The 23,673-nt window shown below is 44.4% G+C and overlaps 3 non-coding genes and 5 pseudogenes across 3 annotated transcripts; all 8 read left to right on the top strand.

Moving 5' to 3' along the window:
* Positions 1 to 4,176: 4,176 nt before the first annotated feature.
* LOC142721831 (U2 spliceosomal RNA) lies at positions 4,177 to 4,344 on the top strand (annotated as a pseudogene).
* Positions 4,345 to 5,620: 1,276 nt separating this feature from the next.
* Positions 5,621 to 5,811, top strand: LOC142721860 (U2 spliceosomal RNA). Its single transcript, XR_012874220.1, has one exon. It is a non-coding gene; the product is annotated as a U2 spliceosomal RNA (small nuclear RNA).
* A 1,276-nt stretch (positions 5,812 to 7,087) lies between these two features.
* LOC142721837 (U2 spliceosomal RNA) lies at positions 7,088 to 7,229 on the top strand (annotated as a pseudogene).
* Positions 7,230 to 8,541: 1,312 nt separating this feature from the next.
* Positions 8,542 to 8,762, top strand: LOC142721827 (U2 spliceosomal RNA; annotated as a pseudogene).
* A 1,276-nt stretch (positions 8,763 to 10,038) lies between these two features.
* On the top strand, positions 10,039 to 10,229 carry LOC142721823 (U2 spliceosomal RNA). The gene has a single exon (XR_012874202.1). It is a non-coding gene; the product is annotated as a U2 spliceosomal RNA (small nuclear RNA).
* Positions 10,230 to 11,505: 1,276 nt separating this feature from the next.
* LOC142721849 (U2 spliceosomal RNA) lies at positions 11,506 to 11,575 on the top strand (annotated as a pseudogene).
* A 788-nt stretch (positions 11,576 to 12,363) lies between these two features.
* LOC142721892 (U2 spliceosomal RNA) lies at positions 12,364 to 12,545 on the top strand. The gene has a single exon (XR_012874241.1). It is a non-coding gene; the product is annotated as a U2 spliceosomal RNA (small nuclear RNA).
* A 6,474-nt stretch (positions 12,546 to 19,019) lies between these two features.
* On the top strand, positions 19,020 to 19,190 carry LOC142721881 (U2 spliceosomal RNA; annotated as a pseudogene).
* Positions 19,191 to 23,673: the final 4,483 nt, after the last annotated feature.

Here is a 23,673-nt window from a genome sequence, read left to right as displayed (position 1 = left end):
GTAGCGTCTGCTGAGGATCGGGTGATGATGACCCAGGGCGCCAGACAAGAGACTGTGATTTCAAGACCGGAGCCAATGTCTGCTGAATCTCTATCAGTAGACAAGGCGATGAAGGTCAAGGGCGCCTCCTGTAGCAGGAGTGCGGTTGGGACAGAGCAGGAGCCTGACACAGTTCCTGGTCAGGCCTCTGCTTGTAAGTCCCGTGGTGTTGCCATCAGTGGGTCAGAGCAGAGGGTCTCCATAACTTCAGTGGAGAGCCCTGCAATGACGACCCCAAATACCAGCCGCAAGTCCGAGCAGAAATCCCTTTCAACACCAGAGGGAGGAGCTATGCAAATGACCTCAAAGTCCCAACGTGAGAAGAGCCAGCCTAGGAAGGAGACTTCGTTGAAGACCCTTGACGACCGCTCTGAGGACCACCAAAACATCGTGGAGGAGATGGAGTCAAGCATTCCAGAGGGTGAGAAGAGAGCAGCCTCCAGTGAGCGGGGAGGAGATGACAGCGATGAGAGGGAGAATGAACCAGTAAGGAAGTGGCGGAGGGGAGTGGAACTTGACTCCCCGGATATCTGCTTGGCCGATGACGATTTGTGGTTGGGGCCGGTGACCTATCAGTTGTCTGCTTCCAACCCCCAGAACATCCAGTCGCCTGGGTCTCCTGAGCAGGAGATCTTTGGTGGGCTAGACATCCAGGAGTTTAGTTGTGGCTCGAGCATGGACGATCCGCCACCATAATATGTGTAATGCCTCTCGTCAATGTCGTCTCACTGAACGTGAGACTATTAAAGAGCCCCGCTCGTAGGGCTGCTTTGTTTTCCTTCCTAGAGACTGAGGACTTTGATTTCTGCTTGTTACAGGAGTGTGGATTTCAACACGCAATAGACTATTCGGACATTAAAAAAGATTGGAAGCTGGGTCCTTCCGTGTGGTCCGGCTCCAATGAAAATAGATCTGCTGGGGTAGGACTGCTCTGCCGTGGCTTTTCTACTATTATACATTCTGTGACTGAGATTTTACCTGGCAGAGCAATAGTAGTCCACCTGAATTTTAATGGTTTTATGTTTCGTATTTTAAATGTATATGCCTCTCCTGATAAGCAGGAGAGGGCGGAGTTAATGCAAATTTTACCATTGTTTTGTGTTGGGTCATCCCCCTTATTAGTAGGAGGAGATTTCAATTGTATATGTGAAGGAGAATGCCGGCAGGGGGGTGACCCTCTCCGCAAACTAGATAAGACCTCTTACCTGCTTAAGAATTTTTTATGCGATTTTAAGCTGAGGGATGCCTGGAAGTTGCTCTTGCCGGCAGACCTAGGCCACACATGGTCCAATGGGAGAGTGGCTTCTAGGATCGATTTTATATTTTTATCAGAGGATTTTAACCCAGTGAAATTTGTTTTAATATCTAATATATTTTCTGACCACAAACTCTTGCAGGCTAAGATAGAGTTTAGTGGTGAACTGAAGGTAAACAAGGGCCTCTGGAGGTTGAGCACGCACCTGCTGGAGGATCCTCTGACTCAGCTGGAATTTGGCCAATCCTACCAGTGTTGGCAGCAGCAGAAAAACCCCGACATACCAATGCTGACCTGGTGGGAAGAAATAAAAACAAAAATTAAGTTATTTTTTATTAAAGCAGGTAAGAGGAAAGCAAAAGAAAAGAAACAATGGTTTTATAATTTTAACACAAGGTTGCAAACACTTTTTAAATTCAAGGAGCTGGGGATAGATGTGAAAGAAGATATTGAAAGTATGAAAGCAGAAATTAAGAAATGTTTAGAGCAAAGAGGTAAACAAATTATTTTCAGATCCCGAGTTCAACATCTGGAGGAAGGAGAAAAATGTTCCAGATTTTTCTTCAAAAAAGTTATGGATAAAAGAGATGTGATTTTAAACTTGGAGGGTCAAACCTCTAGGGAAGGTATTTTAAAGTCTGCTCATGATTTTTACCAGCTCCTTTTTAATGAAAAGTGTATTGATATGTCCTTTTTAACAGATGCTCTTAATGTCCTTGATCTTAAGTTAGATGTTTTAGACCAGGAGGTTTTATCACGTGATATCAACTTAGAAGAACTTTTTACTGTTTTTAAAAGTTTTTCTTATGGGAAAGCTCCTGGTTCAGATGGACTTCCCATCGAATTTTATCTAACGTTTTGGGACATTTTAAAGGACGACCTTTTTGTGTTATTTAAAGATGCTTTTACTGTAAATATGTTGCCGGTTTCATGGAGGAGGGGGGTAGTGTCTTTGATTTTTAAAAAAGGAGATCGGACTCTGCTGGGGAACTGGAGACCTATCACCCTCCTAAATATGGAATACAAAGTAATGGCCAAGATAATTGCAAACCGGTTAAAAATAGTGATCAGCAAAATTATACATCCGGACCAGGTTTGTGGGGTTCCTGGGAGAAGTATTACTGAGACTTTAAATATAATCCGTGATGTCATATGGTATTCAAGAGACCGGAGTCAAGGTTTAGCCCTCCTAGCGCTAGATTTTGAGAAGGCTTTTGACAGAGTTTCACATTTGTACCTTTTTAATGTTTTAAAGAAAATGTCAATCCCTGAGATGATTTTAAGTCGTATTAAGGTTCTATATAAGTCTTGTTTTAGCCAAATTTCTATTAATGGGTTTTTAACCGAAAATGTGGTTTTAAAATCTGGAGTGAAGCAGGGGTGTCCGCTCTCCCCGATTTTATTTATATGTGCAATGGAGCCCCTATTGTGTCAGATACGCAAGGACAAAGTCATCAGAGGGGTTCCTATCCCTGGAGGAGGTGGCAACCAGGTAAAAGTGTTGTGCTATATGGATGATGTGACAGTAGCATGTACAGACCCTGCTTCGCTCAAAAGAACCTTAAGGTGCACAGAGTTTTTTAGCCAGGCTTCAGGTTTTAAATTAAACGTTGCAAAAAGTGAATGTCTGAGCGTTGGAGCTTGGGACGCCTCCCAGACTCCGGAAATTAGCATAAAACAAGATAAAATAAAAATTCTTGGTATCATTTTCAAAGAAACAAATGATGGGATTGACAATTGGGATGAGATTTTATGCAAAATGGAAAAAAAGATCTCTTTCTGGAACCTTAGAGAATTGACGATGGAGGGCAAGGTATTAATAATAAAAATGATCTTACTGCCGCTAATGTTATATGTGGGAATGGTTTTCCCTCCATCGGATGTTTTGATAAAAAAACTAACCAGAATTATATTTATGTTTTTATGGGGTTCAAAGATGGAAAGATTAAAAAGAGATCATATGTACAAAAGCAAGTTGAATGGTGGAAAAGATGTCCCTAATTTGCATATTTTCTTTTATGTAAAATTTTTCTGCTTCTGTTTTAAATGTTTTAATTCCAATGGCGTTTTTAGTTGTTTTTTAAAGTACGCTGCCGGTATGGTTTTTAAAAAATGGTGTATGCCTCCGTTGAATTCCCCTGTTCTTTTATGCCCCCCAAAGCATTATGTGATTTTAGAAAAGACTATACGAACATTTCATTTAAAGGACCAAGAAAGCGACGTTTTAAAGGACCAGAGGAAACTGTCTGCAATTCTAAGGGGGAATGAGGAGGTTATCCCTGTGGCAAACTATTCCCAGACGAGGTCTAGACAAGTATGGCGGAACGTCTTTGGGAAATTTCTCGCAAATGGACATATAGACCTTGCCTGGATGATGGTCCACCAGTGCCTCCCAACAAGAGACTTTCAGCACAGGAGAGGCCTGGTGGCAAGGGCAAAATGCCCAAGAGACTCTTGTGCGAATGATGAATCTGTGCTACATTTATTTTGGAACTGTCCTTACGCACAAGAAGTCTGGAGGAAAGTCGGCGTGCTTTTAAAATGGACTTGTGGATTAAAAGATCTAACATACGAATATATAATTTACGGACTATTTAATTGCCCAACTTTTAAACAGTACATGGTTTGTTGGAGTATGATAAATTGTCTTAAAAACGCCATTTGGAAAGTCAGAAATATTTTACTTTTTAAACGTGATTTTATTTCTGTGGACGAATGTATTAAACTTGCTTTTAGTGAAATGTACATATATTTTTTAAGGGACAGGAAAAACTATGGTACAAGAGATGCAAATAGTGCTTGGAATGTACAATTATGGAAAACAGTTTTATATTAATGTACATATTGTATTTTATTGTATGACGAACTTGTGAATCAATAAAATCTTTGTTGAAACCTTATCTGTTCTTAGTTTAATATCTGATACGTCCCCTATCTGGGGACCATATATTAAATGGATTTTTAGAACAGGGAGATGGAAATAGAGCTTGCTCTGTCCACTCCACGCATTGACCTGGTATTGCAGTATTTCCAGGACCGGTGCACCCTTCCCTTATGTGTTGACTAAAATCAGATTCCAAAAGTGCTATTTGTGTTTGCTATTGTTTTTGTCTTTCTGATGGGATCTCCCCTTTTAATCCCATTATTTCAACACCTGTTGGACAATGCATTTGTACAGTCATGTGTGATAATGAGCTCATTTATTAAATGCAATTAATGAATACATTGCCACCTCTTGTTGTGTGTGTGTGTGTCTTCTGTGTTTCTGTGTTTCCGGCATTTCACATTGGAACAGCTCATTCACCTTCCTTGTCTTCTCTCCGCCCTCCCTCCTAGGTAAGTTAAAGAGCTGCACCTGAGCCAGCCACTGATTGATGCAGCACCACAGTCAAATAGTGGAGTGGAGTGGAGTAGGGGAACAGCAAACAGCCATTAAAGCAGCCAGCCGCCTACCCGCCACAATGGACCTACCTGTGTACACTAGATGGATGTGATGGAATGTACTGTCGTCCCTACATTTCAAGAAGAAGTAAGAATTGCAGTTGCAACAAACCCTTGCTTGCCTACAAAGAGAGCAGCAATTTGGATTTGTTACTATGTTACCTGGAAGAATAACAAACTGTGCAAGGATGGAGGTTGTAGGAGCAAAGAGAAGTTGTCTGTAAAGTTGGTGGATGCCTATTTTCCATTTTGCAGTCCCTTGTCTCCCTCTTGTGGCCTCCTGGAGGCAAATAAATGTGCAAAAAAAAGACAGCCTGGCGGCCGGCTGTTGCAGTGTTGCCCTCTCAGGCAACACTGAGTGACTGACTGAGCCTCACCGTCTTATATAAAGTTCAGACGGAACTTTGCACGTGTCATAGTGGAGCCCTCAGGATTCCAGAGCCAGCTTTCTGACATCATAATGGGGCCTGCCTCAGAGATAAAAGCCTGGGCCCAGGCAGTGTTGTTCAGTGCTGCTCAGCAGGCAGCACAGGACTGGATTAAAGCTGATACAAGGTGTGAAGGAACAAGGGGTGGCTGTGGGCATGCACTTGCTGCCGCTGCCAGTGTTTATCTGCATGGCAGGAGGGCATTTGGGCGTTGCCAGGAAGGCGTTTTTATGTAGATTCCTCCTCTTTCAGCACTGCATTGTGGTGCAAGCAAAAGAAGCAAATCCTGTCTGGCTTCCTCTCCGGCCTTTATTCACCTCCCTCCCGCTTAGTAGCTGTAAATGTGTGTGAGCCTGCAGGGCCCCATGGAATTGCCTAGGAGTAGGCTGAATCAATCGCTGCAAGGGGTGAACAGCAGTATGGGACAGGCTCGGGCAAGGCAAGGGCCGCTCGGGTTATCGCTTCTCGGCCTTTTGGCTAAGATCAAGTGTAGTATCTGTTCTTATCAGTTTAATATCTGATACGTCCCCTATCTGGGGACCATATATTAAATGGATTTTTAGAACAGGGAGATGGAAATAGAGCTTGCTCTGTCCACTCCACGCATTGACCTGGTATTGCAGTATTTCCAGGACCGGTGCACCCTTCCCTTATGTGTTGACTAAAATCAGATTCCAAAAGTGCTATTTGTGTTTGCTATTGTTTTTGTCTTTCTGATGGGATCTCCCCTTTTAATCCCATTATTTCAACACCTGTTGGACAATGCATTTGTACAGTCATGTGTGATAATGAGCTCATTTATTAAATGCAATTAATGAATACATTGCCACCTCTTGTTGTGTGTGTGTGTGTCTTCTGTGTTTCTGTGTTTCCGGCATTTCACATTGGAACAGCTCATTCACCTTCCTTGTCTTCTCTCCGCCCTCCCTCCTAGGTAAGTTAAAGAGCTGCACCTGAGCCAGCCACTGATTGATGCAGCACCACAGTCAAATAGTGGAGTGGAGTGGAGTAGGGGAACAGCAAACAGCCATTAAAGCAGCCAGCCGCCTACCCGCCACAATGGACCTACCTGTGTACACTAGATGGATGTGATGGAATGTACTGTCGTCCCTACATTTCAAGAAGAAGTAAGAATTGCAGTTGCAACAAACCCTTGCTTGCCTACAAAGAGAGCAGCAATTTGGATTTGTTACTATGTTACCTGGAAGAATAACAAACTGTGCAAGGATGGAGGTTGTAGGAGCAAAGAGAAGTTGTCTGTAAAGTTGGTGGATGCCTATTTTCCATTTTGCAGTCCCTTGTCTCCCTCTTGTGGCCTCCTGGAGGCAAATAAATGTGCAAAAAAAAGACAGCCTGGCGGCCGGCTGTTGCAGTGTTGCCCTCTCAGGCAACACTGAGTGACTGACTGAGCCTCACCGTCTTATATAAAGTTCAGACGGAACTTTGCACGTGTCATAGTGGAGCCCTCAGGATTCCAGAGCCAGCTTTCTGACATCATAATGGGGCCTGCCTCAGAGATAAAAGCCTGGGCCCAGGCAGTGTTGTTCAGTGCTGCTCAGCAGGCAGCACAGGACTGGATTAAAGCTGATACAAGGTGTGAAGGAACAAGGGGTGGCTGTGGGCATGCACTTGCTGCCGCTGCCAGTGTTTATCTGCATGGCAGGAGGGCATTTGGGCGTTGCCAGGAAGGCGTTTTTATGTAGATTCCTCCTCTTTCAGCACTGCATTGTGGTGCAAGCAAAAGAAGCAAATCCTGTCTGGCTTCCTCTCCGGCCTTTATTCACCTCCCTCCCGCTTAGTAGCTGTAAATGTGTGTGAGCCTGCAGGGCCCCATGGAATTGCCTAGGAGTAGGCTGAATCAATCGCTGCAAGGGGTGAACAGCAGTATGGGACAGGCTCGGGCAAGGCAAGGGCCGCTCGGGTTATCGCTTCTCGGCCTTTTGGCTAAGATCAAGTGTAGTGCTTTAGGGTATTGCCTTGTTTCTTGGTCAGGAGGTGCCCTGGTACCCTTTTCCTTGGCCTGGGGGGATCGTCTCTTTCACAAGAGACTTCACCCCTCTGCTGCTATTGGGGAGGAGGATTAGTCCAGGGCAACGAGGAGCGATCACCCACCTGACACCTCGGTGTTGAAGGTCTATCCTGAAAACCATCAGAATGGAGGCCATACCGGAATATATGAGGACCAGGAATGCTGTTCGTTTTACGGTGACGGAACTGGAAAGGACCAAGAAAGACCTGCGTTTCCTGAGCGAAGATTTGTTGCTGGGACTGTTTCGGCTGAGCAAGGAGGACATACTGGCGGTAATGGACTACCCACAGAGAGGTGTCTATGACGTCACGTTCATCAATGAAGAAACGTATTTGAAGTTTTCGGTAAACTTGTTGAAGTCACGTGAAGATCCAAAGTTGGAAGGTGTGGTGTTGGTACCACACTTTTCTGTGTGGCAGCGTCTTGTGACCGTCAAGATGTACTCGCCATATGTTGAAGAGGAGGATATTAGTATATTCCTAGGGAAGTATTGCGAGAAAGTTGTGGAGAAAGGCAAAGTTCTGAATGAATTTGGCTTCTGGACCGGAAAATGGAGATTTTTTTGTTCAATGAAACTGGACAGAACTTCAGGAAAAATGGTAACCCCACCAGCTCGCTTTAAAATTGGAAACACGACTGGAGATTTGTTCTTTTCTGGAATGGACATTTTTTGCAGGAACTGTAAGAAATATGGGCACAATACAGCAGAATGTCAAAAGATTGTGTGTACAAAATGTTTGCATGAAGGCCACGACTATCAAGACTGCAAAGAGGAAAAGATTTGTAACATGTGTGGAGAGGGTGGGCATGTCTTCAGGATATGTCCAAAGAGACATAGAAGAGGAGTGCAACAAGAGAGTGGAGCAAGCAGGGAGAAAAGTAAACCGAATATTGAAGAGGTTTCTTCAGTAACGGAAAAAGTGGAGAATAGTGGAGGAGGAGGTATTAAAGATACTGATGTGGGCAAAGGTAAAATTGCTGAAAAAAGGAAAATTGGGAAAGCTAAAATATCTAAAGAAGAAAGTGAAGAAAGAGAGGATATAATAAGAGAGTCGATTAATTTACGGAAGAAGGCGGATGTAGAGGTTTTGCGTGGAATAATAGAGACGCATTTGACAAAACAATTTTTCCGTTTTATGGAAACATATAAAATACCACCTTGGTTGGTGGAAGAGGTCAAGAATGAATGGGATGGTAAACCCCTGAAGCAGGAACTATTGGAGATGCTTGCTGTTTGCGCGGTTAGAAAAGGCTTGGTGACATGATTTAAATGTTTCTGATGTCAGGACTTTGATGTTTTTTGTTCTTATCTGTTGTTCATGTTTTGCAAAATTCTTCTGATATAATGTATTGTATTTTCTGAATAATTCAATAAAAAAGTAAAAAATCAAAAAAAAAAAAAAAAAAAAAAAAAAAATCTGTTCTTATCAGTTTAATATCTGATACGTCCCCTATCTGGGGACCATATATTAAATGGATTTTTAGAACAGGGAGATGGAAATAGAGCTTGCTCTGTCCACTCCACGCATTGACCTGGTATTGCAGTATTTCCAGGACCGGTGCACCCTTCCCTTATGTGTTGACTAAAATCAGATTCCAAAAGTGCTATTTGTGTTTGCTATTGTTTTTGTCTTTCTGATGGGATCTCCCCTTTTAATCCCATTATTTCAACACCTGTTGGACAATGCATTTGTACAGTCATGTGTGATAATGAGCTCATTTATTAAATGCAATTAATGAATACATTGCCACCTCTTGTTGTGTGTGTGTGTGTCTTCTGTGTTTCTGTGTTTCCGGCATTTCACATTGGAACAGCTCATTCACCTTCCTTGTCTTCTCTCCGCCCTCCCTCCTAGGTAAGTTAAAGAGCTGCACCTGAGCCAGCCACTGATTGATGCAGCACCACAGTCAAATAGTGGAGTGGAGTGGAGTAGGGGAACAGCAAACAGCCATTAAAGCAGCCAGCCGCCTACCCGCCACAATGGACCTACCTGTGTACACTAGATGGATGTGATGGAATGTACTGTCGTCCCTACATTTCAAGAAGAAGTAAGAATTGCAGTTGCAACAAACCCTTGCTTGCCTACAAAGAGAGCAGCAATTTGGATTTGTTACTATGTTACCTGGAAGAATAACAAACTGTGCAAGGATGGAGGTTGTAGGAGCAAAGAGAAGTTGTCTGTAAAGTTGGTGGATGCCTATTTTCCATTTTGCAGTCCCTTGTCTCCCTCTTGTGGCCTCCTGGAGGCAAATAAATGTGCAAAAAAAAGACAGCCTGGCGGCCGGCTGTTGCAGTGTTGCCCTCTCAGGCAACACTGAGTGACTGACTGAGCCTCACCGTCTTATATAAAGTTCAGACGGAACTTTGCACGTGTCATAGTGGAGCCCTCAGGATTCCAGAGCCAGCTTTCTGACATCATAATGGGGCCTGCCTCAGAGATAAAAGCCTGGGCCCAGGCAGTGTTGTTCAGTGCTGCTCAGCAGGCAGCACAGGACTGGATTAAAGCTGATACAAGGTGTGAAGGAACAAGGGGTGGCTGTGGGCATGCACTTGCTGCCGCTGCCAGTGTTTATCTGCATGGCAGGAGGGCATTTGGGCGTTGCCAGGAAGGCGTTTTTATGTAGATTCCTCCTCTTTCAGCACTGCATTGTGGTGCAAGCAAAAGAAGCAAATCCTGTCTGGCTTCCTCTCCGGCCTTTATTCACCTCCCTCCCGCTTAGTAGCTGTAAATGTGTGTGAGCCTGCAGGGCCCCATGGAATTGCCTAGGAGTAGGCTGAATCAATCGCTGCAAGGGGTGAACAGCAGTATGGGACAGGCTCGGGCAAGGCAAGGGCCGCTCGGGTTATCGCTTCTCGGCCTTTTGGCTAAGATCAAGTGTAGTATCTGTTCTTATCAGTTTAATATCTGATACGTCCCCTATCTGGGGACCATATATTAAATGGATTTTTAGAACAGGGAGATGGAAATAGAGCTTGCTCTGTCCACTCCACGCATTGACCTGGTATTGCAGTATTTCCAGGACCGGTGCACCCTTCCCTTATGTGTTGACTAAAATCAGATTCCAAAAGTGCTATTTGTGTTTGCTATTGTTTTTGTCTTTCTGATGGGATCTCCCCTTTTAATCCCATTATTTCAACACCTGTTGGACAATGCATTTGTACAGTCATGTGTGATAATGAGCTCATTTATTAAATGCAATTAATGAATACATTGCCACCTCTTGTTGTGTGTGTGTGTGTCTTCTGTGTTTCTGTGTTTCCGGCATTTCACATTGGAACAGCTCATTCACCTTCCTTGTCTTCTCTCCGCCCTCCCTCCTAGGTAAGTTAAAGAGCTGCACCTGAGCCAGCCACTGATTGATGCAGCACCACAGTCAAATAGTGGAGTGGAGTGGAGTAGGGGAACAGCAAACAGCCATTAAAGCAGCCAGCCGCCTACCCGCCACAATGGACCTACCTGTGTACACTAGATGGATGTGATGGAATGTACTGTCGTCCCTACATTTCAAGAAGAAGTAAGAATTGCAGTTGCAACAAACCCTTGCTTGCCTACAAAGAGAGCAGCAATTTGGATTTGTTACTATGTTACCTGGAAGAATAACAAACTGTGCAAGGATGGAGGTTGTAGGAGCAAAGAGAAGTTGTCTGTAAAGTTGGTGGATGCCTATTTTCCATTTTGCAGTCCCTTGTCTCCCTCTTGTGGCCTCCTGGAGGCAAATAAATGTGCAAAAAAAAGACAGCCTGGCGGCCGGCTGTTGCAGTGTTGCCCTCTCAGGCAACACTGAGTGACTGACTGAGCCTCACCGTCTTATATAAAGTTCAGACGGAACTTTGCACGTGTCATAGTGGAGCCCTCAGGATTCCAGAGCCAGCTTTCTGACATCATAATGGGGCCTGCCTCAGAGATAAAAGCCTGGGCCCAGGCAGTGTTGTTCAGTGCTGCTCAGCAGGCAGCACAGGACTGGATTAAAGCTGATACAAGGTGTGAAGGAACAAGGGGTGGCTGTGGGCATGCACTTGCTGCCGCTGCCAGTGTTTATCTGCATGGCAGGAGGGCATTTGGGCGTTGCCAGGAAGGCGTTTTTATGTAGATTCCTCCTCTTTCAGCACTGCATTGTGGTGCAAGCAAAAGAAGCAAATCCTGTCTGGCTTCCTCTCCGGCCTTTATTCACCTCCCTCCCGCTTAGTAGCTGTAAATGTGTGTGAGCCTGCAGGGCCCCATGGAATTGCCTAGGAGTAGGCTGAATCAATCGCTGCAAGGGGTGAACAGCAGTATGGGACAGGCTCGGGCAAGGCAAGGGCCGCTCGGGTTATCGCTTCTCGGCCTTTTGGCTAAGATCAAGTGTAGTACCTGCTCAAGCTGAGGTTAGTAATCATCCCTGCCGGTGGTACGTGGGCCATCGTAGGGGGATGACAGAACGCCGAGGTGAGGGCAGGGAACCACAACGGTCATCGCTCTGGTGTACGCATTTGGTTTAAAGGTACCATTTGTAGGTGACCAGGCGACCGCCGGATCGAGGTCAGGAGGTCGGGTAGTTTGAAAGCCCGAGTTGCTATGTGCCCCAGGGCTGGTGACCCTGGGGTGCCCTAACTCACTGGGGGTGGGATCCCACTGAGTGAAGGCACACTTGCACGCACTCTTCTTTCACACTTTTAAGCACACACCTTTATTCTCCCGGCCTTCTGGCTGGGAGATGAGGAATTTTTATATACCTGGCGGATGTCCAGGCTGTATCACAGCGCACATCCACTTATTTAATTTTGTTTTTCACTGTGTGTTTGTCACGTTTGTCACAAGGATTTTGGGATGCGGTGCCCTTTTGGGACCCTCCTGAGGTCTAGGGGGAAAATGTGTGGCCTTCTGGTTCCTTTTTCCCCTGCAACCCGGCCTCCCTTCTTCGGAGGGGAGGTGCAACTAGGATGCAGGCTCCTAGGTGGACACTGGGGTGGCAGCCCAGGTAGAAGCCTAGGAGTGTGTTTGGGTCTCCCTAAGCTTCGGCGAGGGGGGACCATCGATCCTTGATCCTCTAGGCCTATGGTTTGGAGGGTCAGGGAATGGTTATGCGGGGCCTCTCTCTTTTAAGAGAAGGGCTGCGATAGACCGCATCCTTGTGCACTTTTTGTGTGGCACCTCTGCACTTTTTATGCACTTGGGTGATAGAAAGCACGGCTCGGGCTTTCAATAAAAAAAAAAAAAAATCTGTTCTTATCAGTTTAATATCTGATACGTCCCCTATCTGGGGACCATATATTAAATGGATTTTTAGAACAGGGAGATGGAAATAGAGCTTGCTCTGTCCACTCCACGCATTGACCTGGTATTGCAGTATTTCCAGGACCGGTGCACCCTTCCCTTATGTGTTGACTAAAATCAGATTCCAAAAGTGCTATTTGTGTTTGCTATTGTTTTTGTCTTTCTGATGGGATCTCCCCTTTTAATCCCATTATTTCAACACCTGTTGGACAATGCATTTGTACAGTCATGTGTGATAATGAGCTCATTTATTAAATGCAATTAATGAATACATTGCCACCTCTTGTTGTGTGTGTGTGTGTCTTCTGTGTTTCTGTGTTTCCGGCATTTCACATTGGAACAGCTCATTCACCTTCCTTGTCTTCTCTCCGCCCTCCCTCCTAGGTAAGTTAAAGAGCTGCACCTGAGCCAGCCACTGATTGATGCAGCACCACAGTCAAATAGTGGAGTGGAGTGGAGTAGGGGAACAGCAAACAGCCATTAAAGCAGCCAGCCGCCTACCCGCCACAATGGACCTACCTGTGTACACTAGATGGATGTGATGGAATGTACTGTCGTCCCTACATTTCAAGAAGAAGTAAGAATTGCAGTTGCAACAAACCCTTGCTTGCCTACAAAGAGAGCAGCAATTTGGATTTGTTACTATGTTACCTGGAAGAATAACAAACTGTGCAAGGATGGAGGTTGTAGGAGCAAAGAGAAGTTGTCTGTAAAGTTGGTGGATGCCTATTTTCCATTTTGCAGTCCCTTGTCTCCCTCTTGTGGCCTCCTGGAGGCAAATAAATGTGCAAAAAAAAGACAGCCTGGCGGCCGGCTGTTGCAGTGTTGCCCTCTCAGGCAACACTGAGTGACTGACTGAGCCTCACCGTCTTATATAAAGTTCAGACGGAACTTTGCACGTGTCATAGTGGAGCCCTCAGGATTCCAGAGCCAGCTTTCTGACATCATAATGGGGCCTGCCTCAGAGATAAAAGCCTGGGCCCAGGCAGTGTTGTTCAGTGCTGCTCAGCAGGCAGCACAGGACTGGATTAAAGCTGATACAAGGTGTGAAGGAACAAGGGGTGGCTGTGGGCATGCACTTGCTGCCGCTGCCAGTGTTTATCTGCATGGCAGGAGGGCATTTGGGCGTTGCCAGGAAGGCGTTTTTATGTAGATTCCTCCTCTTTCAGCACTGCATTGTGGTGCAAGCAAAAGAAGCAAATCCTGTCTGGCTTCCTCTCCGGCCTTTATTCACCTCCCTCCCGCTTAGTAGCTGTAAATGTGTGTGAGCCTGCAGGGCCCCATGGAATTGCCTAGGAGTAGGCTGAATCAATCGCTGCAAGGGGTGAACAGCAGTATGGGACAGGCTCGGGCAAGGCAAGGGCCGCTCGGGTTATCGCTTCTCGGCCTTCTGGCTAAGATCAATTGGATTTATCCAGGAGACTTGTCAGGAGGTGCTTCCGGTACCCTTTCTCTCGGCCTGGGGGGATCGTCTGGGTTCATAGCCCAGACTTCACCCCCCTGTCGCTATTGGGAGAAAGGCCTAGTCCGGGAGCAACGGGAAGGGATCCCCAGGCAATCGGCCTGTTTCCTGCCAGACGGGAGAGATGCCAGCCAGGATTTCGTACGCATCGGGTGAGGCCCGGATGAAGAATACTATTCGTATTGAAGTGGAGGAAAGACACAGACCAAAGAAGAACTTGGAATTTATCGCCAGAGAAGTGCTTTTGGGTTCGCTTGGTCTACATCACAGGGATATTTTTTGCTTCCAGGACAACGAAGCCAAAGGAACCCACACCATCACCTTCCAGGATCTCGGGTGCTGCCAGAACGTCGTAAAGAAGGTAAACGAACTAATGTATGATGAAAAGTTTGATGGACTAGAGTTCGTATTACTTTTTGCCTATGATGAGATCCCTCTGGTAGTCTATCTCTACAATCCCCATGTAGAGACTGATGATATAACCACTTACCTTCAGAGATATTGTGATGACGTAAAATTTATGAACAAAATTAATAATGCTGTTGGATTTTGGGGAGGCAAGCGAAAATTTTTGGTCCGCTTAAAAAAAGACCCAGAGGGAATCGGAGGCATGCAGCACCCACCCTCTACCGTAGTTATTGGGAAAAGCAGAGGTTATATATTTTACCCGGGTATGCCCACATATTGCCGGCAGTGTGGACGCTTTGGACATACCCAGGTTTCCTGCAAAGATGAGAAGTTGGATAGGTGCAATAATTGTGGCCAATACGGACATCAAATGAAGAGTTGCCCCAAAGAGAGACTGTGCAATTTATGTGGGGGCAAGGGCCACATGTTCAGGGATTGCCCCAGCAGAGCCAGGAATCGTACCTACGCTGACACGGTGAAGAGTTTTGTGAAATCCACACCTGGGTCAGAGCCAAAGCGATCTTCAGTAGCGTCTGCTGAGGATCGGGTGATGATGACCCAGGGCGCCAGACAAGAGACTGTGATTTCAAGACCGGAGCCAATGTCTGCTGAATCTCTATCAGTAGACAAGGCGATGAAGGTCAAGGGCGCCTCCTGTAGCAGGAGTGCGGTTGGGACAGAGCAGGAGCCTGACACAGTTCCTGGTCAGGCCTCTGCTTGTAAGTCCCGTGGTGTTGCCATCAGTGGGTCAGAGCAGAGGGTCTCCATAACTTCAGTGGAGAGCCCTGCAATGACGACCCCAAATACCAGCCGCAAGTCCGAGCAGAAATCCCTTTCAACACCAGAGGGAGGAGCTATGCAAATGACCTCAAAGTCCCAACGTGAGAAGAGCCAGCCTAGGAAGGAGACTTCGTTGAAGACCCTTGACGACCGCTCTGAGGACCACCAAAACATCGTGGAGGAGATGGAGTCAAGCATTCCAGAGGGTGAGAAGAGAGCAGCCTCCAGTGAGCGGGGAGGAGATGACAGCGATGAGAGGGAGAATGAACCAGTAAGGAAGTGGCGGAGGGGAGTGGAACTTGACTCCCCGGATATCTGCTTGGCCGATGACGATTTGTGGTTGGGGCCGGTGACCTATCAGTTGTCTGCTTCCAACCCCCAGAACATCCAGTCGCCTGGGTCTCCTGAGCAGGAGATCTTTGGTGGGCTAGACATCCAGGAGTTTAGTTGTGGCTCGAGCATGGACGATCCGCCACCATAATATGTGTAATGCCTCTCGTCAATGTCGTCTCACTGAACGTGAGACTATTAAAGAGCCCCGCTCGTAGGGCTGCTTTGTTTTCCTTCCTAGAGACTGAGGACTTTGATTTCTGCTTGTTACAGGAGTGTGGATTTCAACACGCAATAGACTATTCGGACATTAAAAAAGATTGGAAGCTGGGTCCTTCCGTGTGGTCCGGCTCCAATGAAAATAGATCTGCTGGGGTAGGACTGCTCTGCCGTGGCTTTTCTACTATTATACATTCTGTGACTGAGATTTTACCTGGCAGAGCAATAGTAGTCCACCTGAATTTTAATGGTTTTATGTTTCGTATTTTAAATGTATATGCCTCTCCTGATAAGCAGGAGAGGGCGGAGTTAATGCAAATTTTACCATTGTTTTGTGTTGGGTCATCCCCCTTATTAGTAGGAGGAGATTTCAATTGTATATGTGAAGGAGAATGCCGGCAGGGGGGTGACCCTCTCCGCAAACTAGATAAGACCTCTTACCTGCTTAAGAATTTTTTATGCGATTTTAAGCTGAGGGATGCCTGGAAGTTGCTCTTGCCGGCAGACCTAGGCCACACATGGTCCAATGGGAGAGTGGCTTCTAGGATCGATTTTATATTTTTATCAGAGGATTTTAACCCAGTGAAATTTGTTTTAATATCTAATATATTTTCTGACCACAAACTCTTGCAGGCTAAGATAGAGTTTAGTGGTGAACTGAAGGTAAACAAGGGCCTCTGGAGGTTGAGCACGCACCTGCTGGAGGATCCTCTGACTCAGCTGGAATTTGGCCAATCCTACCAGTGTTGGCAGCAGCAGAAAAACCCCGACATACCAATGCTGACCTGGTGGGAAGAAATAAAAACAAAAATTAAGTTATTTTTTATTAAAGCAGGTAAGAGGAAAGCAAAAGAAAAGAAACAATGGTTTTATAATTTTAACACAAGGTTGCAAACACTTTTTAAATTCAAGGAGCTGGGGATAGATGTGAAAGAAGATATTGAAAGTATGAAAGCAGAAATTAAGAAATGTTTAGAGCAAAGAGGTAAACAAATTATTTTCAGATCCCGAGTTCAACATCTGGAGGAAGGAGAAAAATGTTCCAGATTTTTCTTCAAAAAAGTTATGGATAAAAGAGATGTGATTTTAAACTTGGAGGGTCAAACCTCTAGGGAAGGTATTTTAAAGTCTGCTCATGATTTTTACCAGCTCCTTTTTAATGAAAAGTGTATTGATATGTCCTTTTTAACAGATGCTCTTAATGTCCTTGATCTTAAGTTAGATGTTTTAGACCAGGAGGTTTTATCACGTGATATCAACTTAGAAGAACTTTTTACTGTTTTTAAAAGTTTTTCTTATGGGAAAGCTCCTGGTTCAGATGGACTTCCCATCGAATTTTATCTAACGTTTTGGGACATTTTAAAGGACGACCTTTTTGTGTTATTTAAAGATGCTTTTACTGTAAATATGTTGCCGGTTTCATGGAGGAGGGGGGTAGTGTCTTTGATTTTTAAAAAAGGAGATCGGACTCTGCTGGGGAACTGGAGACCTATCACCCTCCTAAATATGGAATACAAAGTAATGGCCAAGATAATTGCAAACCGGTTAAAAATAGTGATCAGCAAAATTATACATCCGGACCAGGTTTGTGGGGTTCCTGGGAGAAGTATTACTGAGACTTTAAATATAATCCGTGATGTCATATGGTATTCAAGAGACCGGAGTCAAGGTTTAGCCCTCCTAGCGCTAGATTTTGAGAAGGCTTTTGACAGAGTTTCACATTTGTACCTTTTTAATGTTTTAAAGAAAATGTCAATCCCTGAGATGATTTTAAGTCGTATTAAGGTTCTATATAAGTCTTGTTTTAGCCAAATTTCTATTAATGGGTTTTTAACCGAAAATGTGGTTTTAAAATCTGGAGTGAAGCAGGGGTGTCCGCTCTCCCCGATTTTATTTATATGTGCAATGGAGCCCCTATTGTGTCAGATACGCAAGGACAAAGTCATCAGAGGGGTTCCTATCCCTGGAGGAGGTGGCAACCAGGTAAAAGTGTTGTGCTATATGGATGATGTGACAGTAGCATGTACAGACCCTGCTTCGCTCAAAAGAACCTTAAGGTGCACAGAGTTTTTTAGCCAGGCTTCAGGTTTTAAATTAAACGTTGCAAAAAGTGAATGTCTGAGCGTTGGAGCTTGGGACGCCTCCCAGACTCCGGAAATTAGCATAAAACAAGATAAAATAAAAATTCTTGGTATCATTTTCAAAGAAACAAATGATGGGATTGACAATTGGGATGAGATTTTATGCAAAATGGAAAAAAAGATCTCTTTCTGGAACCTTAGAGAATTGACGATGGAGGGCAAGGTATTAATAATAAAAATGATCTTACTGCCGCTAATGTTATATGTGGGAATGGTTTTCCCTCCATCGGATGTTTTGATAAAAAAACTAACCAGAATTATATTTATGTTTTTATGGGGTTCAAAGATGGAAAGATTAAAAAGAGATCATATGTACAAAAGCAAGTTGAATGGTGGAAAAGATGTCCCTAATTTGCATATTTTCTTTTATGTAAAATTTTTCTGCTTCTGTTTTAAATGTTTTAATTCCAATGGCGTTTTTAGTTGTTTTTTAAAGTACGCTGCCGGTATGGTTTTTAAAAAATGGTGTATGCCTCCGTTGAATTCCCCTGTTCTTTTATGCCCCCCAAAGCATTATGTGATTTTAGAAAAGACTATACGAACATTTCATTTAAAGGACCAAGAAAGCGACGTTTTAAAGGACCAGAGGAAACTGTCTGCAATTCTAAGGGGGAATGAGGAGGTTATCCCTGTGGCAAACTATTCCCAGACGAGGTCTAGACAAGTATGGCGGAACGTCTTTGGGAAATTTCTCGCAAATGGACATATAGACCTTGCCTGGATGATGGTCCACCAGTGCCTCCCAACAAGAGACTTTCAGCACAGGAGAGGCCTGGTGGCAAGGGCAAAATGCCCAAGAGACTCTTGTGCGAATGATGAATCTGTGCTACATTTATTTTGGAACTGTCCTTACGCACAAGAAGTCTGGAGGAAAGTCGGCGTGCTTTTAAAATGGACTTGTGGATTAAAAGATCTAACATACGAATATATAATTTACGGACTATTTAATTGCCCAACTTTTAAACAGTACATGGTTTGTTGGAGTATGATAAATTGTCTTAAAAACGCCATTTGGAAAGTCAGAAATATTTTACTTTTTAAACGTGATTTTATTTCTGTGGACGAATGTATTAAACTTGCTTTTAGTGAAATGTACATATATTTTTTAAGGGACAGGAAAAACTATGGTACAAGAGATGCAAATAGTGCTTGGAATGTACAATTATGGAAAACAGTTTTATATTAATGTACATATTGTATTTTATTGTATGACGAACTTGTGAATCAATAAAATCTTTGTTGAAACCTTATCTGTTCTTATCAGTTTAATATCTGATACGTCCCCTATCTGGGGACCATATATTAAATGGATTTTTAGAACAGGGAGATGGAAATAGAGCTTGCTCTGTCCACTCCACGCATTGACCTGGTATTGCAGTATTTCCAGGACCGGTGCACCCTTCCCTTATGTGTTGACTAAAATCAGATTCCAAAAGTGCTATTTGTGTTTGCTATTGTTTTTGTCTTTCTGATGGGATCTCCCCTTTTAATCCCATTATTTCAACACCTGTTGGACAATGCATTTGTACAGTCATGTGTGATAATGAGCTCATTTATTAAATGCAATTAATGAATACATTGCCACCTCTTGTTGTGTGTGTGTGTGTCTTCTGTGTTTCTGTGTTTCCGGCATTTCACATTGGAACAGCTCATTCACCTTCCTTGTCTTCTCTCCGCCCTCCCTCCTAGGTAAGTTAAAGAGCTGCACCTGAGCCAGCCACTGATTGATGCAGCACCACAGTCAAATAGTGGAGTGGAGTGGAGTAGGGGAACAGCAAACAGCCATTAAAGCAGCCAGCCGCCTACCCGCCACAATGGACCTACCTGTGTACACTAGATGGATGTGATGGAATGTACTGTCGTCCCTACATTTCAAGAAGAAGTAAGAATTGCAGTTGCAACAAACCCTTGCTTGCCTACAAAGAGAGCAGCAATTTGGATTTGTTACTATGTTACCTGGAAGAATAACAAACTGTGCAAGGATGGAGGTTGTAGGAGCAAAGAGAAGTTGTCTGTAAAGTTGGTGGATGCCTATTTTCCATTTTGCAGTCCCTTGTCTCCCTCTTGTGGCCTCCTGGAGGCAAATAAATGTGCAAAAAAAAGACAGCCTGGCGGCCGGCTGTTGCAGTGTTGCCCTCTCAGGCAACACTGAGTGACTGACTGAGCCTCACCGTCTTATATAAAGTTCAGACGGAACTTTGCACGTGTCATAGTGGAGCCCTCAGGATTCCAGAGCCAGCTTTCTGACATCATAATGGGGCCTGCCTCAGAGATAAAAGCCTGGGCCCAGGCAGTGTTGTTCAGTGCTGCTCAGCAGGCAGCACAGGACTGGATTAAAGCTGATACAAGGTGTGAAGGAACAAGGGGTGGCTGTGGGCATGCACTTGCTGCCGCTGCCAGTGTTTATCTGCATGGCAGGAGGGCATTTGGGCGTTGCCAGGAAGGCGTTTTTATGTAGATTCCTCCTCTTTCAGCACTGCATTGTGGTGCAAGCAAAAGAAGCAAATCCTGTCTGGCTTCCTCTCCGGCCTTTATTCACCTCCCTCCCGCTTAGTAGCTGTAAATGTGTGTGAGCCTGCAGGGCCCCATGGAATTGCCTAGGAGTAGGCTGAATCAATCGCTGCAAGGGGTGAACAGCAGTATGGGACAGGCTCGGGCAAGGCAAGGGCCGCTCGGGTTATCGCTTCTCGGCCTTTTGGCTACGATCAAGGTTCGTCCTGACGTAGCTGAGGGTGCGAGTACTTGGGCGACTTCCGGAGCAGGAGGAATCTCTATTTCTGTGGTCCAAGGACTGACAGGTGCGTCATGGCTGGAAAAAATACCATTCGTTTGGAGGTGAGTCCCACGGACATGCTAAAGAATAATGTTGTGTTCCTGGTTCGGGACATTATGATGAGGAAAATCGGAGTCCAGAAGGAGGAAATCTTTAGTGTGAACGAGTTCCCACGCAGAGGTATCTATGAAGTTACTTTTGAGAATGGGGGAAGGTGTCTGCATGTCTTTGAGTGGATGAGAACATATGCAAATGACTCACTGCTGGAAGGAATCAAAGTAACACCGTTGTTTGGGCTACAAGAGAAAATGGTTGTTGTCCATGTGTACAACCCCTACACAAGTGTGGACCTGATAGAGAACTTTTTAAAGCAGTATTGTGAACATGTGCGTGGTGGGGACAAACTCACCAATGTGTTGGGCATTTATAATTGCAAACTCAGATATTTTGTCCGCTTCAAAATGGATTCTACCTGTGTGGGAGGCTTCAAGCACCCTCCTGCAAATTTCTCTGTTGCAGGGTTCAGGGGCTATATCACCTATGCTGGACAGCCAACCTTTTGCCGCAATTGCTTTCAGTTTGGCCACACAAAAGATAGTTGTGAGAAGGGCCAGGTGTGCAGAAACTGCAAGAAAGTTGGACACCATGCTGGAAGTTGCACCCAAGGCAGAGTGTGTGATTTGTGTGGAGCCGACACCCACCTGTACAGAGATTGCCCAGCTGTCATACAAAGGAGGGAGGAGGCGTGGAGCAGAAGTATGCAAATTGGAAGGGAGGCGGCCTCCAGACAGAGTGAGGCTGAAGTGGAAAGGGAAATGGAGAGAGTCCAGAGGGAAGTGTCCAGAGAGGAAAATGCAGCCCAGGATGTTGCAGCAGCAGCAGTAGAACCTGTAGTGCCCAATATTGTGGAGGAAACACAAATGGAGGACGTTATCCGCCAACTGGAGGAGGTAATTGATGGAGTTGTGAGTCCAGTTCACACCTCGGATCCGGCGAACATTGAGATGTTCTCATCAAGCAATGAGACTAGTTTGTGTCACAGGGAGGGTGGTGGGAAACAAAAAAATGAGAACGAAGACAGTGATGAGTTTGTACAAGTGGAGACCAAAAGAAGAAAAAGATCCGCCAAAAAAAATGGTGGTGAGACGAGTTCGGAGGCGGTCTCTGAAACTGACAAAAACCCGTTTGATGCGTTACAGGCACAGGACCCAGATTCTGATTAAAGTGGCTAAAAGTTATGCAACTGTATAAGCTTTTTGTTATGTTTAAGTTTTGGTGTTTAATATGCCTGTAAAGTTTATTTTTCCTCAGAGTCTTGCAGGAAGTGAGGAATGTCAGAGCCTGGGTATGGTAAGGCAATAACTGGGAACTGCTGACTTTTTGGTGCAATGGGTTTTATTATTTGTTCACAGAATGTGAGGGTCTTTAAGAACAAGGCTAGGAGAACTGCAATTTTAAGTTTTCTTAGGCAGGAAAATGCGTCTATTTTTTGTTTGCAGGAGTGTGGCATTGAATGTGCGATAAGTCCTGACGAATGGCAGTGTGGGAGTGCGGTGTGGTCTGGAAGTGTGAGTAATAAAAATGATGGGGTGGGAATTTTGATAAAATCTAAAGAAATTACTCTAGATAGTTACATTGTAGTAGAGGAGGGGAGGTGTGTATCCGCAATATTAAAATATAATAATGTGAAATTTAAATTAATTAATGTTTACGCGTCCGCAAATAAAAATGAAAGGGCAGCATTATTTGAAAAAATGAAATTTTATGTTCAGGGTAGAATGCCTGTTATCATTATTGGGGATATGAATTGTGATCTGTCTAAACGTTCTTTTGATGTGTCTGGGAAAATTTTGTCTGATTTAATTTGTGATTTTAGGTTGGGGGATATTCAGAATCTGTGTAAAATTGACCCAGAATTAAAAACATATCATTCTGATAGAGGGGGTATCCACTCCAAATTAGATTATTGTTTACTGTCTGAAAATGTGAAGTCAGTAAGTTATAGACAGAAGCCTGTAATGTATTCGGACCATGATGCATTGTTCTGTGGGGTTGATGTAGGGATGAGTGGTACGTATGGGAGAGGATTGTGGAAGCTCAACATAAGTCATCTAGATAGTGTGGATGTGAGGGAGCAGTATGAACGGTTGTATGCAGTGTGGTGTGAAAAACAAAGTGAATCTGGAGATATACTTTTGTGGTGGGAGTGGGTGAAATGTAAAACAAAGTCCTTTTTCAAAACTGTTGGATATAAAGCAGGTACAATTAGAAGGAGAAATTATGTCAGGCTGAATTCAAGATTGAGGTTTTTGTATAGATTGAGAGAGGAAGGAATGGATGTTGAGGATGAAATTGTGGGTGTGAGAAGGGAAATTAAAAAATTTTTGTCTGAAAAGGGGAGGAACATTATTTTCAGAGCAAAGTTGGATAAAATGGAACAGGATGAGAAGTGTTCGCGTTTCTTCTTTAAGAAAGTTTTTTCAAAGAAACCAGCAATTGAGGTTGTTTTGAAAGAAGATGGAAGTGAAGTGTGCGGTGATGAGGTGAGTGAGGAGATTGCAAAGTTTTATGAAGATTTGTATGCGGTGAAATGGAGGGATGAGAATTTGGAGAGTGAAGTTTTGAGTGTGTTAGAAAATAAGCTTGGGGAGAGTGAGAAAGAGATGATTATGCGTAAGGTGTCTAGTGAGGAAGTATGGGAAGTGGTGGAGAGAATGGCAGCAAATAAGACGCCTGGAGAGGATGGTTTGCCAATAGAATTTTATCGTGTGATGTGGAAGGTCATAGGGAAGGATGTTGTGAGAGTGTGTGAATATATGTGGGAGCATATGGAAATTGCAAAGGGTATGAAGAGTGGTGTGGTGGTCTTGATCCCAAAGAAAGGGGATATAAGAAACTTGAAAAATTGGCGTCCAATAAGTCTACTTAATTGTGACTATAAAATATATGCAAAAATGATTGCAAATAGGATGAAGAGTGTTGTTGAGAGTGTAGTGGGGGATGATCAGTTCTGTGCTGTGCCTGGGCGTCGTATCCAAGAGTGTCTGTGTTTGTTGAGAGATTGTCTGTGGGATTGTAAGAGTAGAAAGAAGGACGTGTTTGTGCTGTCTCTA

The sequence above is a fragment of the Rhinoderma darwinii genome, unplaced genomic scaffold (assembly GCF_050947455.1).
Source record: "Rhinoderma darwinii isolate aRhiDar2 unplaced genomic scaffold, aRhiDar2.hap1 Scaffold_523, whole genome shotgun sequence".
Lineage (NCBI taxonomy): Eukaryota > Metazoa > Chordata > Amphibia > Anura > Rhinodermatidae > Rhinoderma > Rhinoderma darwinii.
Note: the sequence above shows the minus strand (reverse complement) of the source record. Positions and strands in the feature narration are given on the sequence as shown.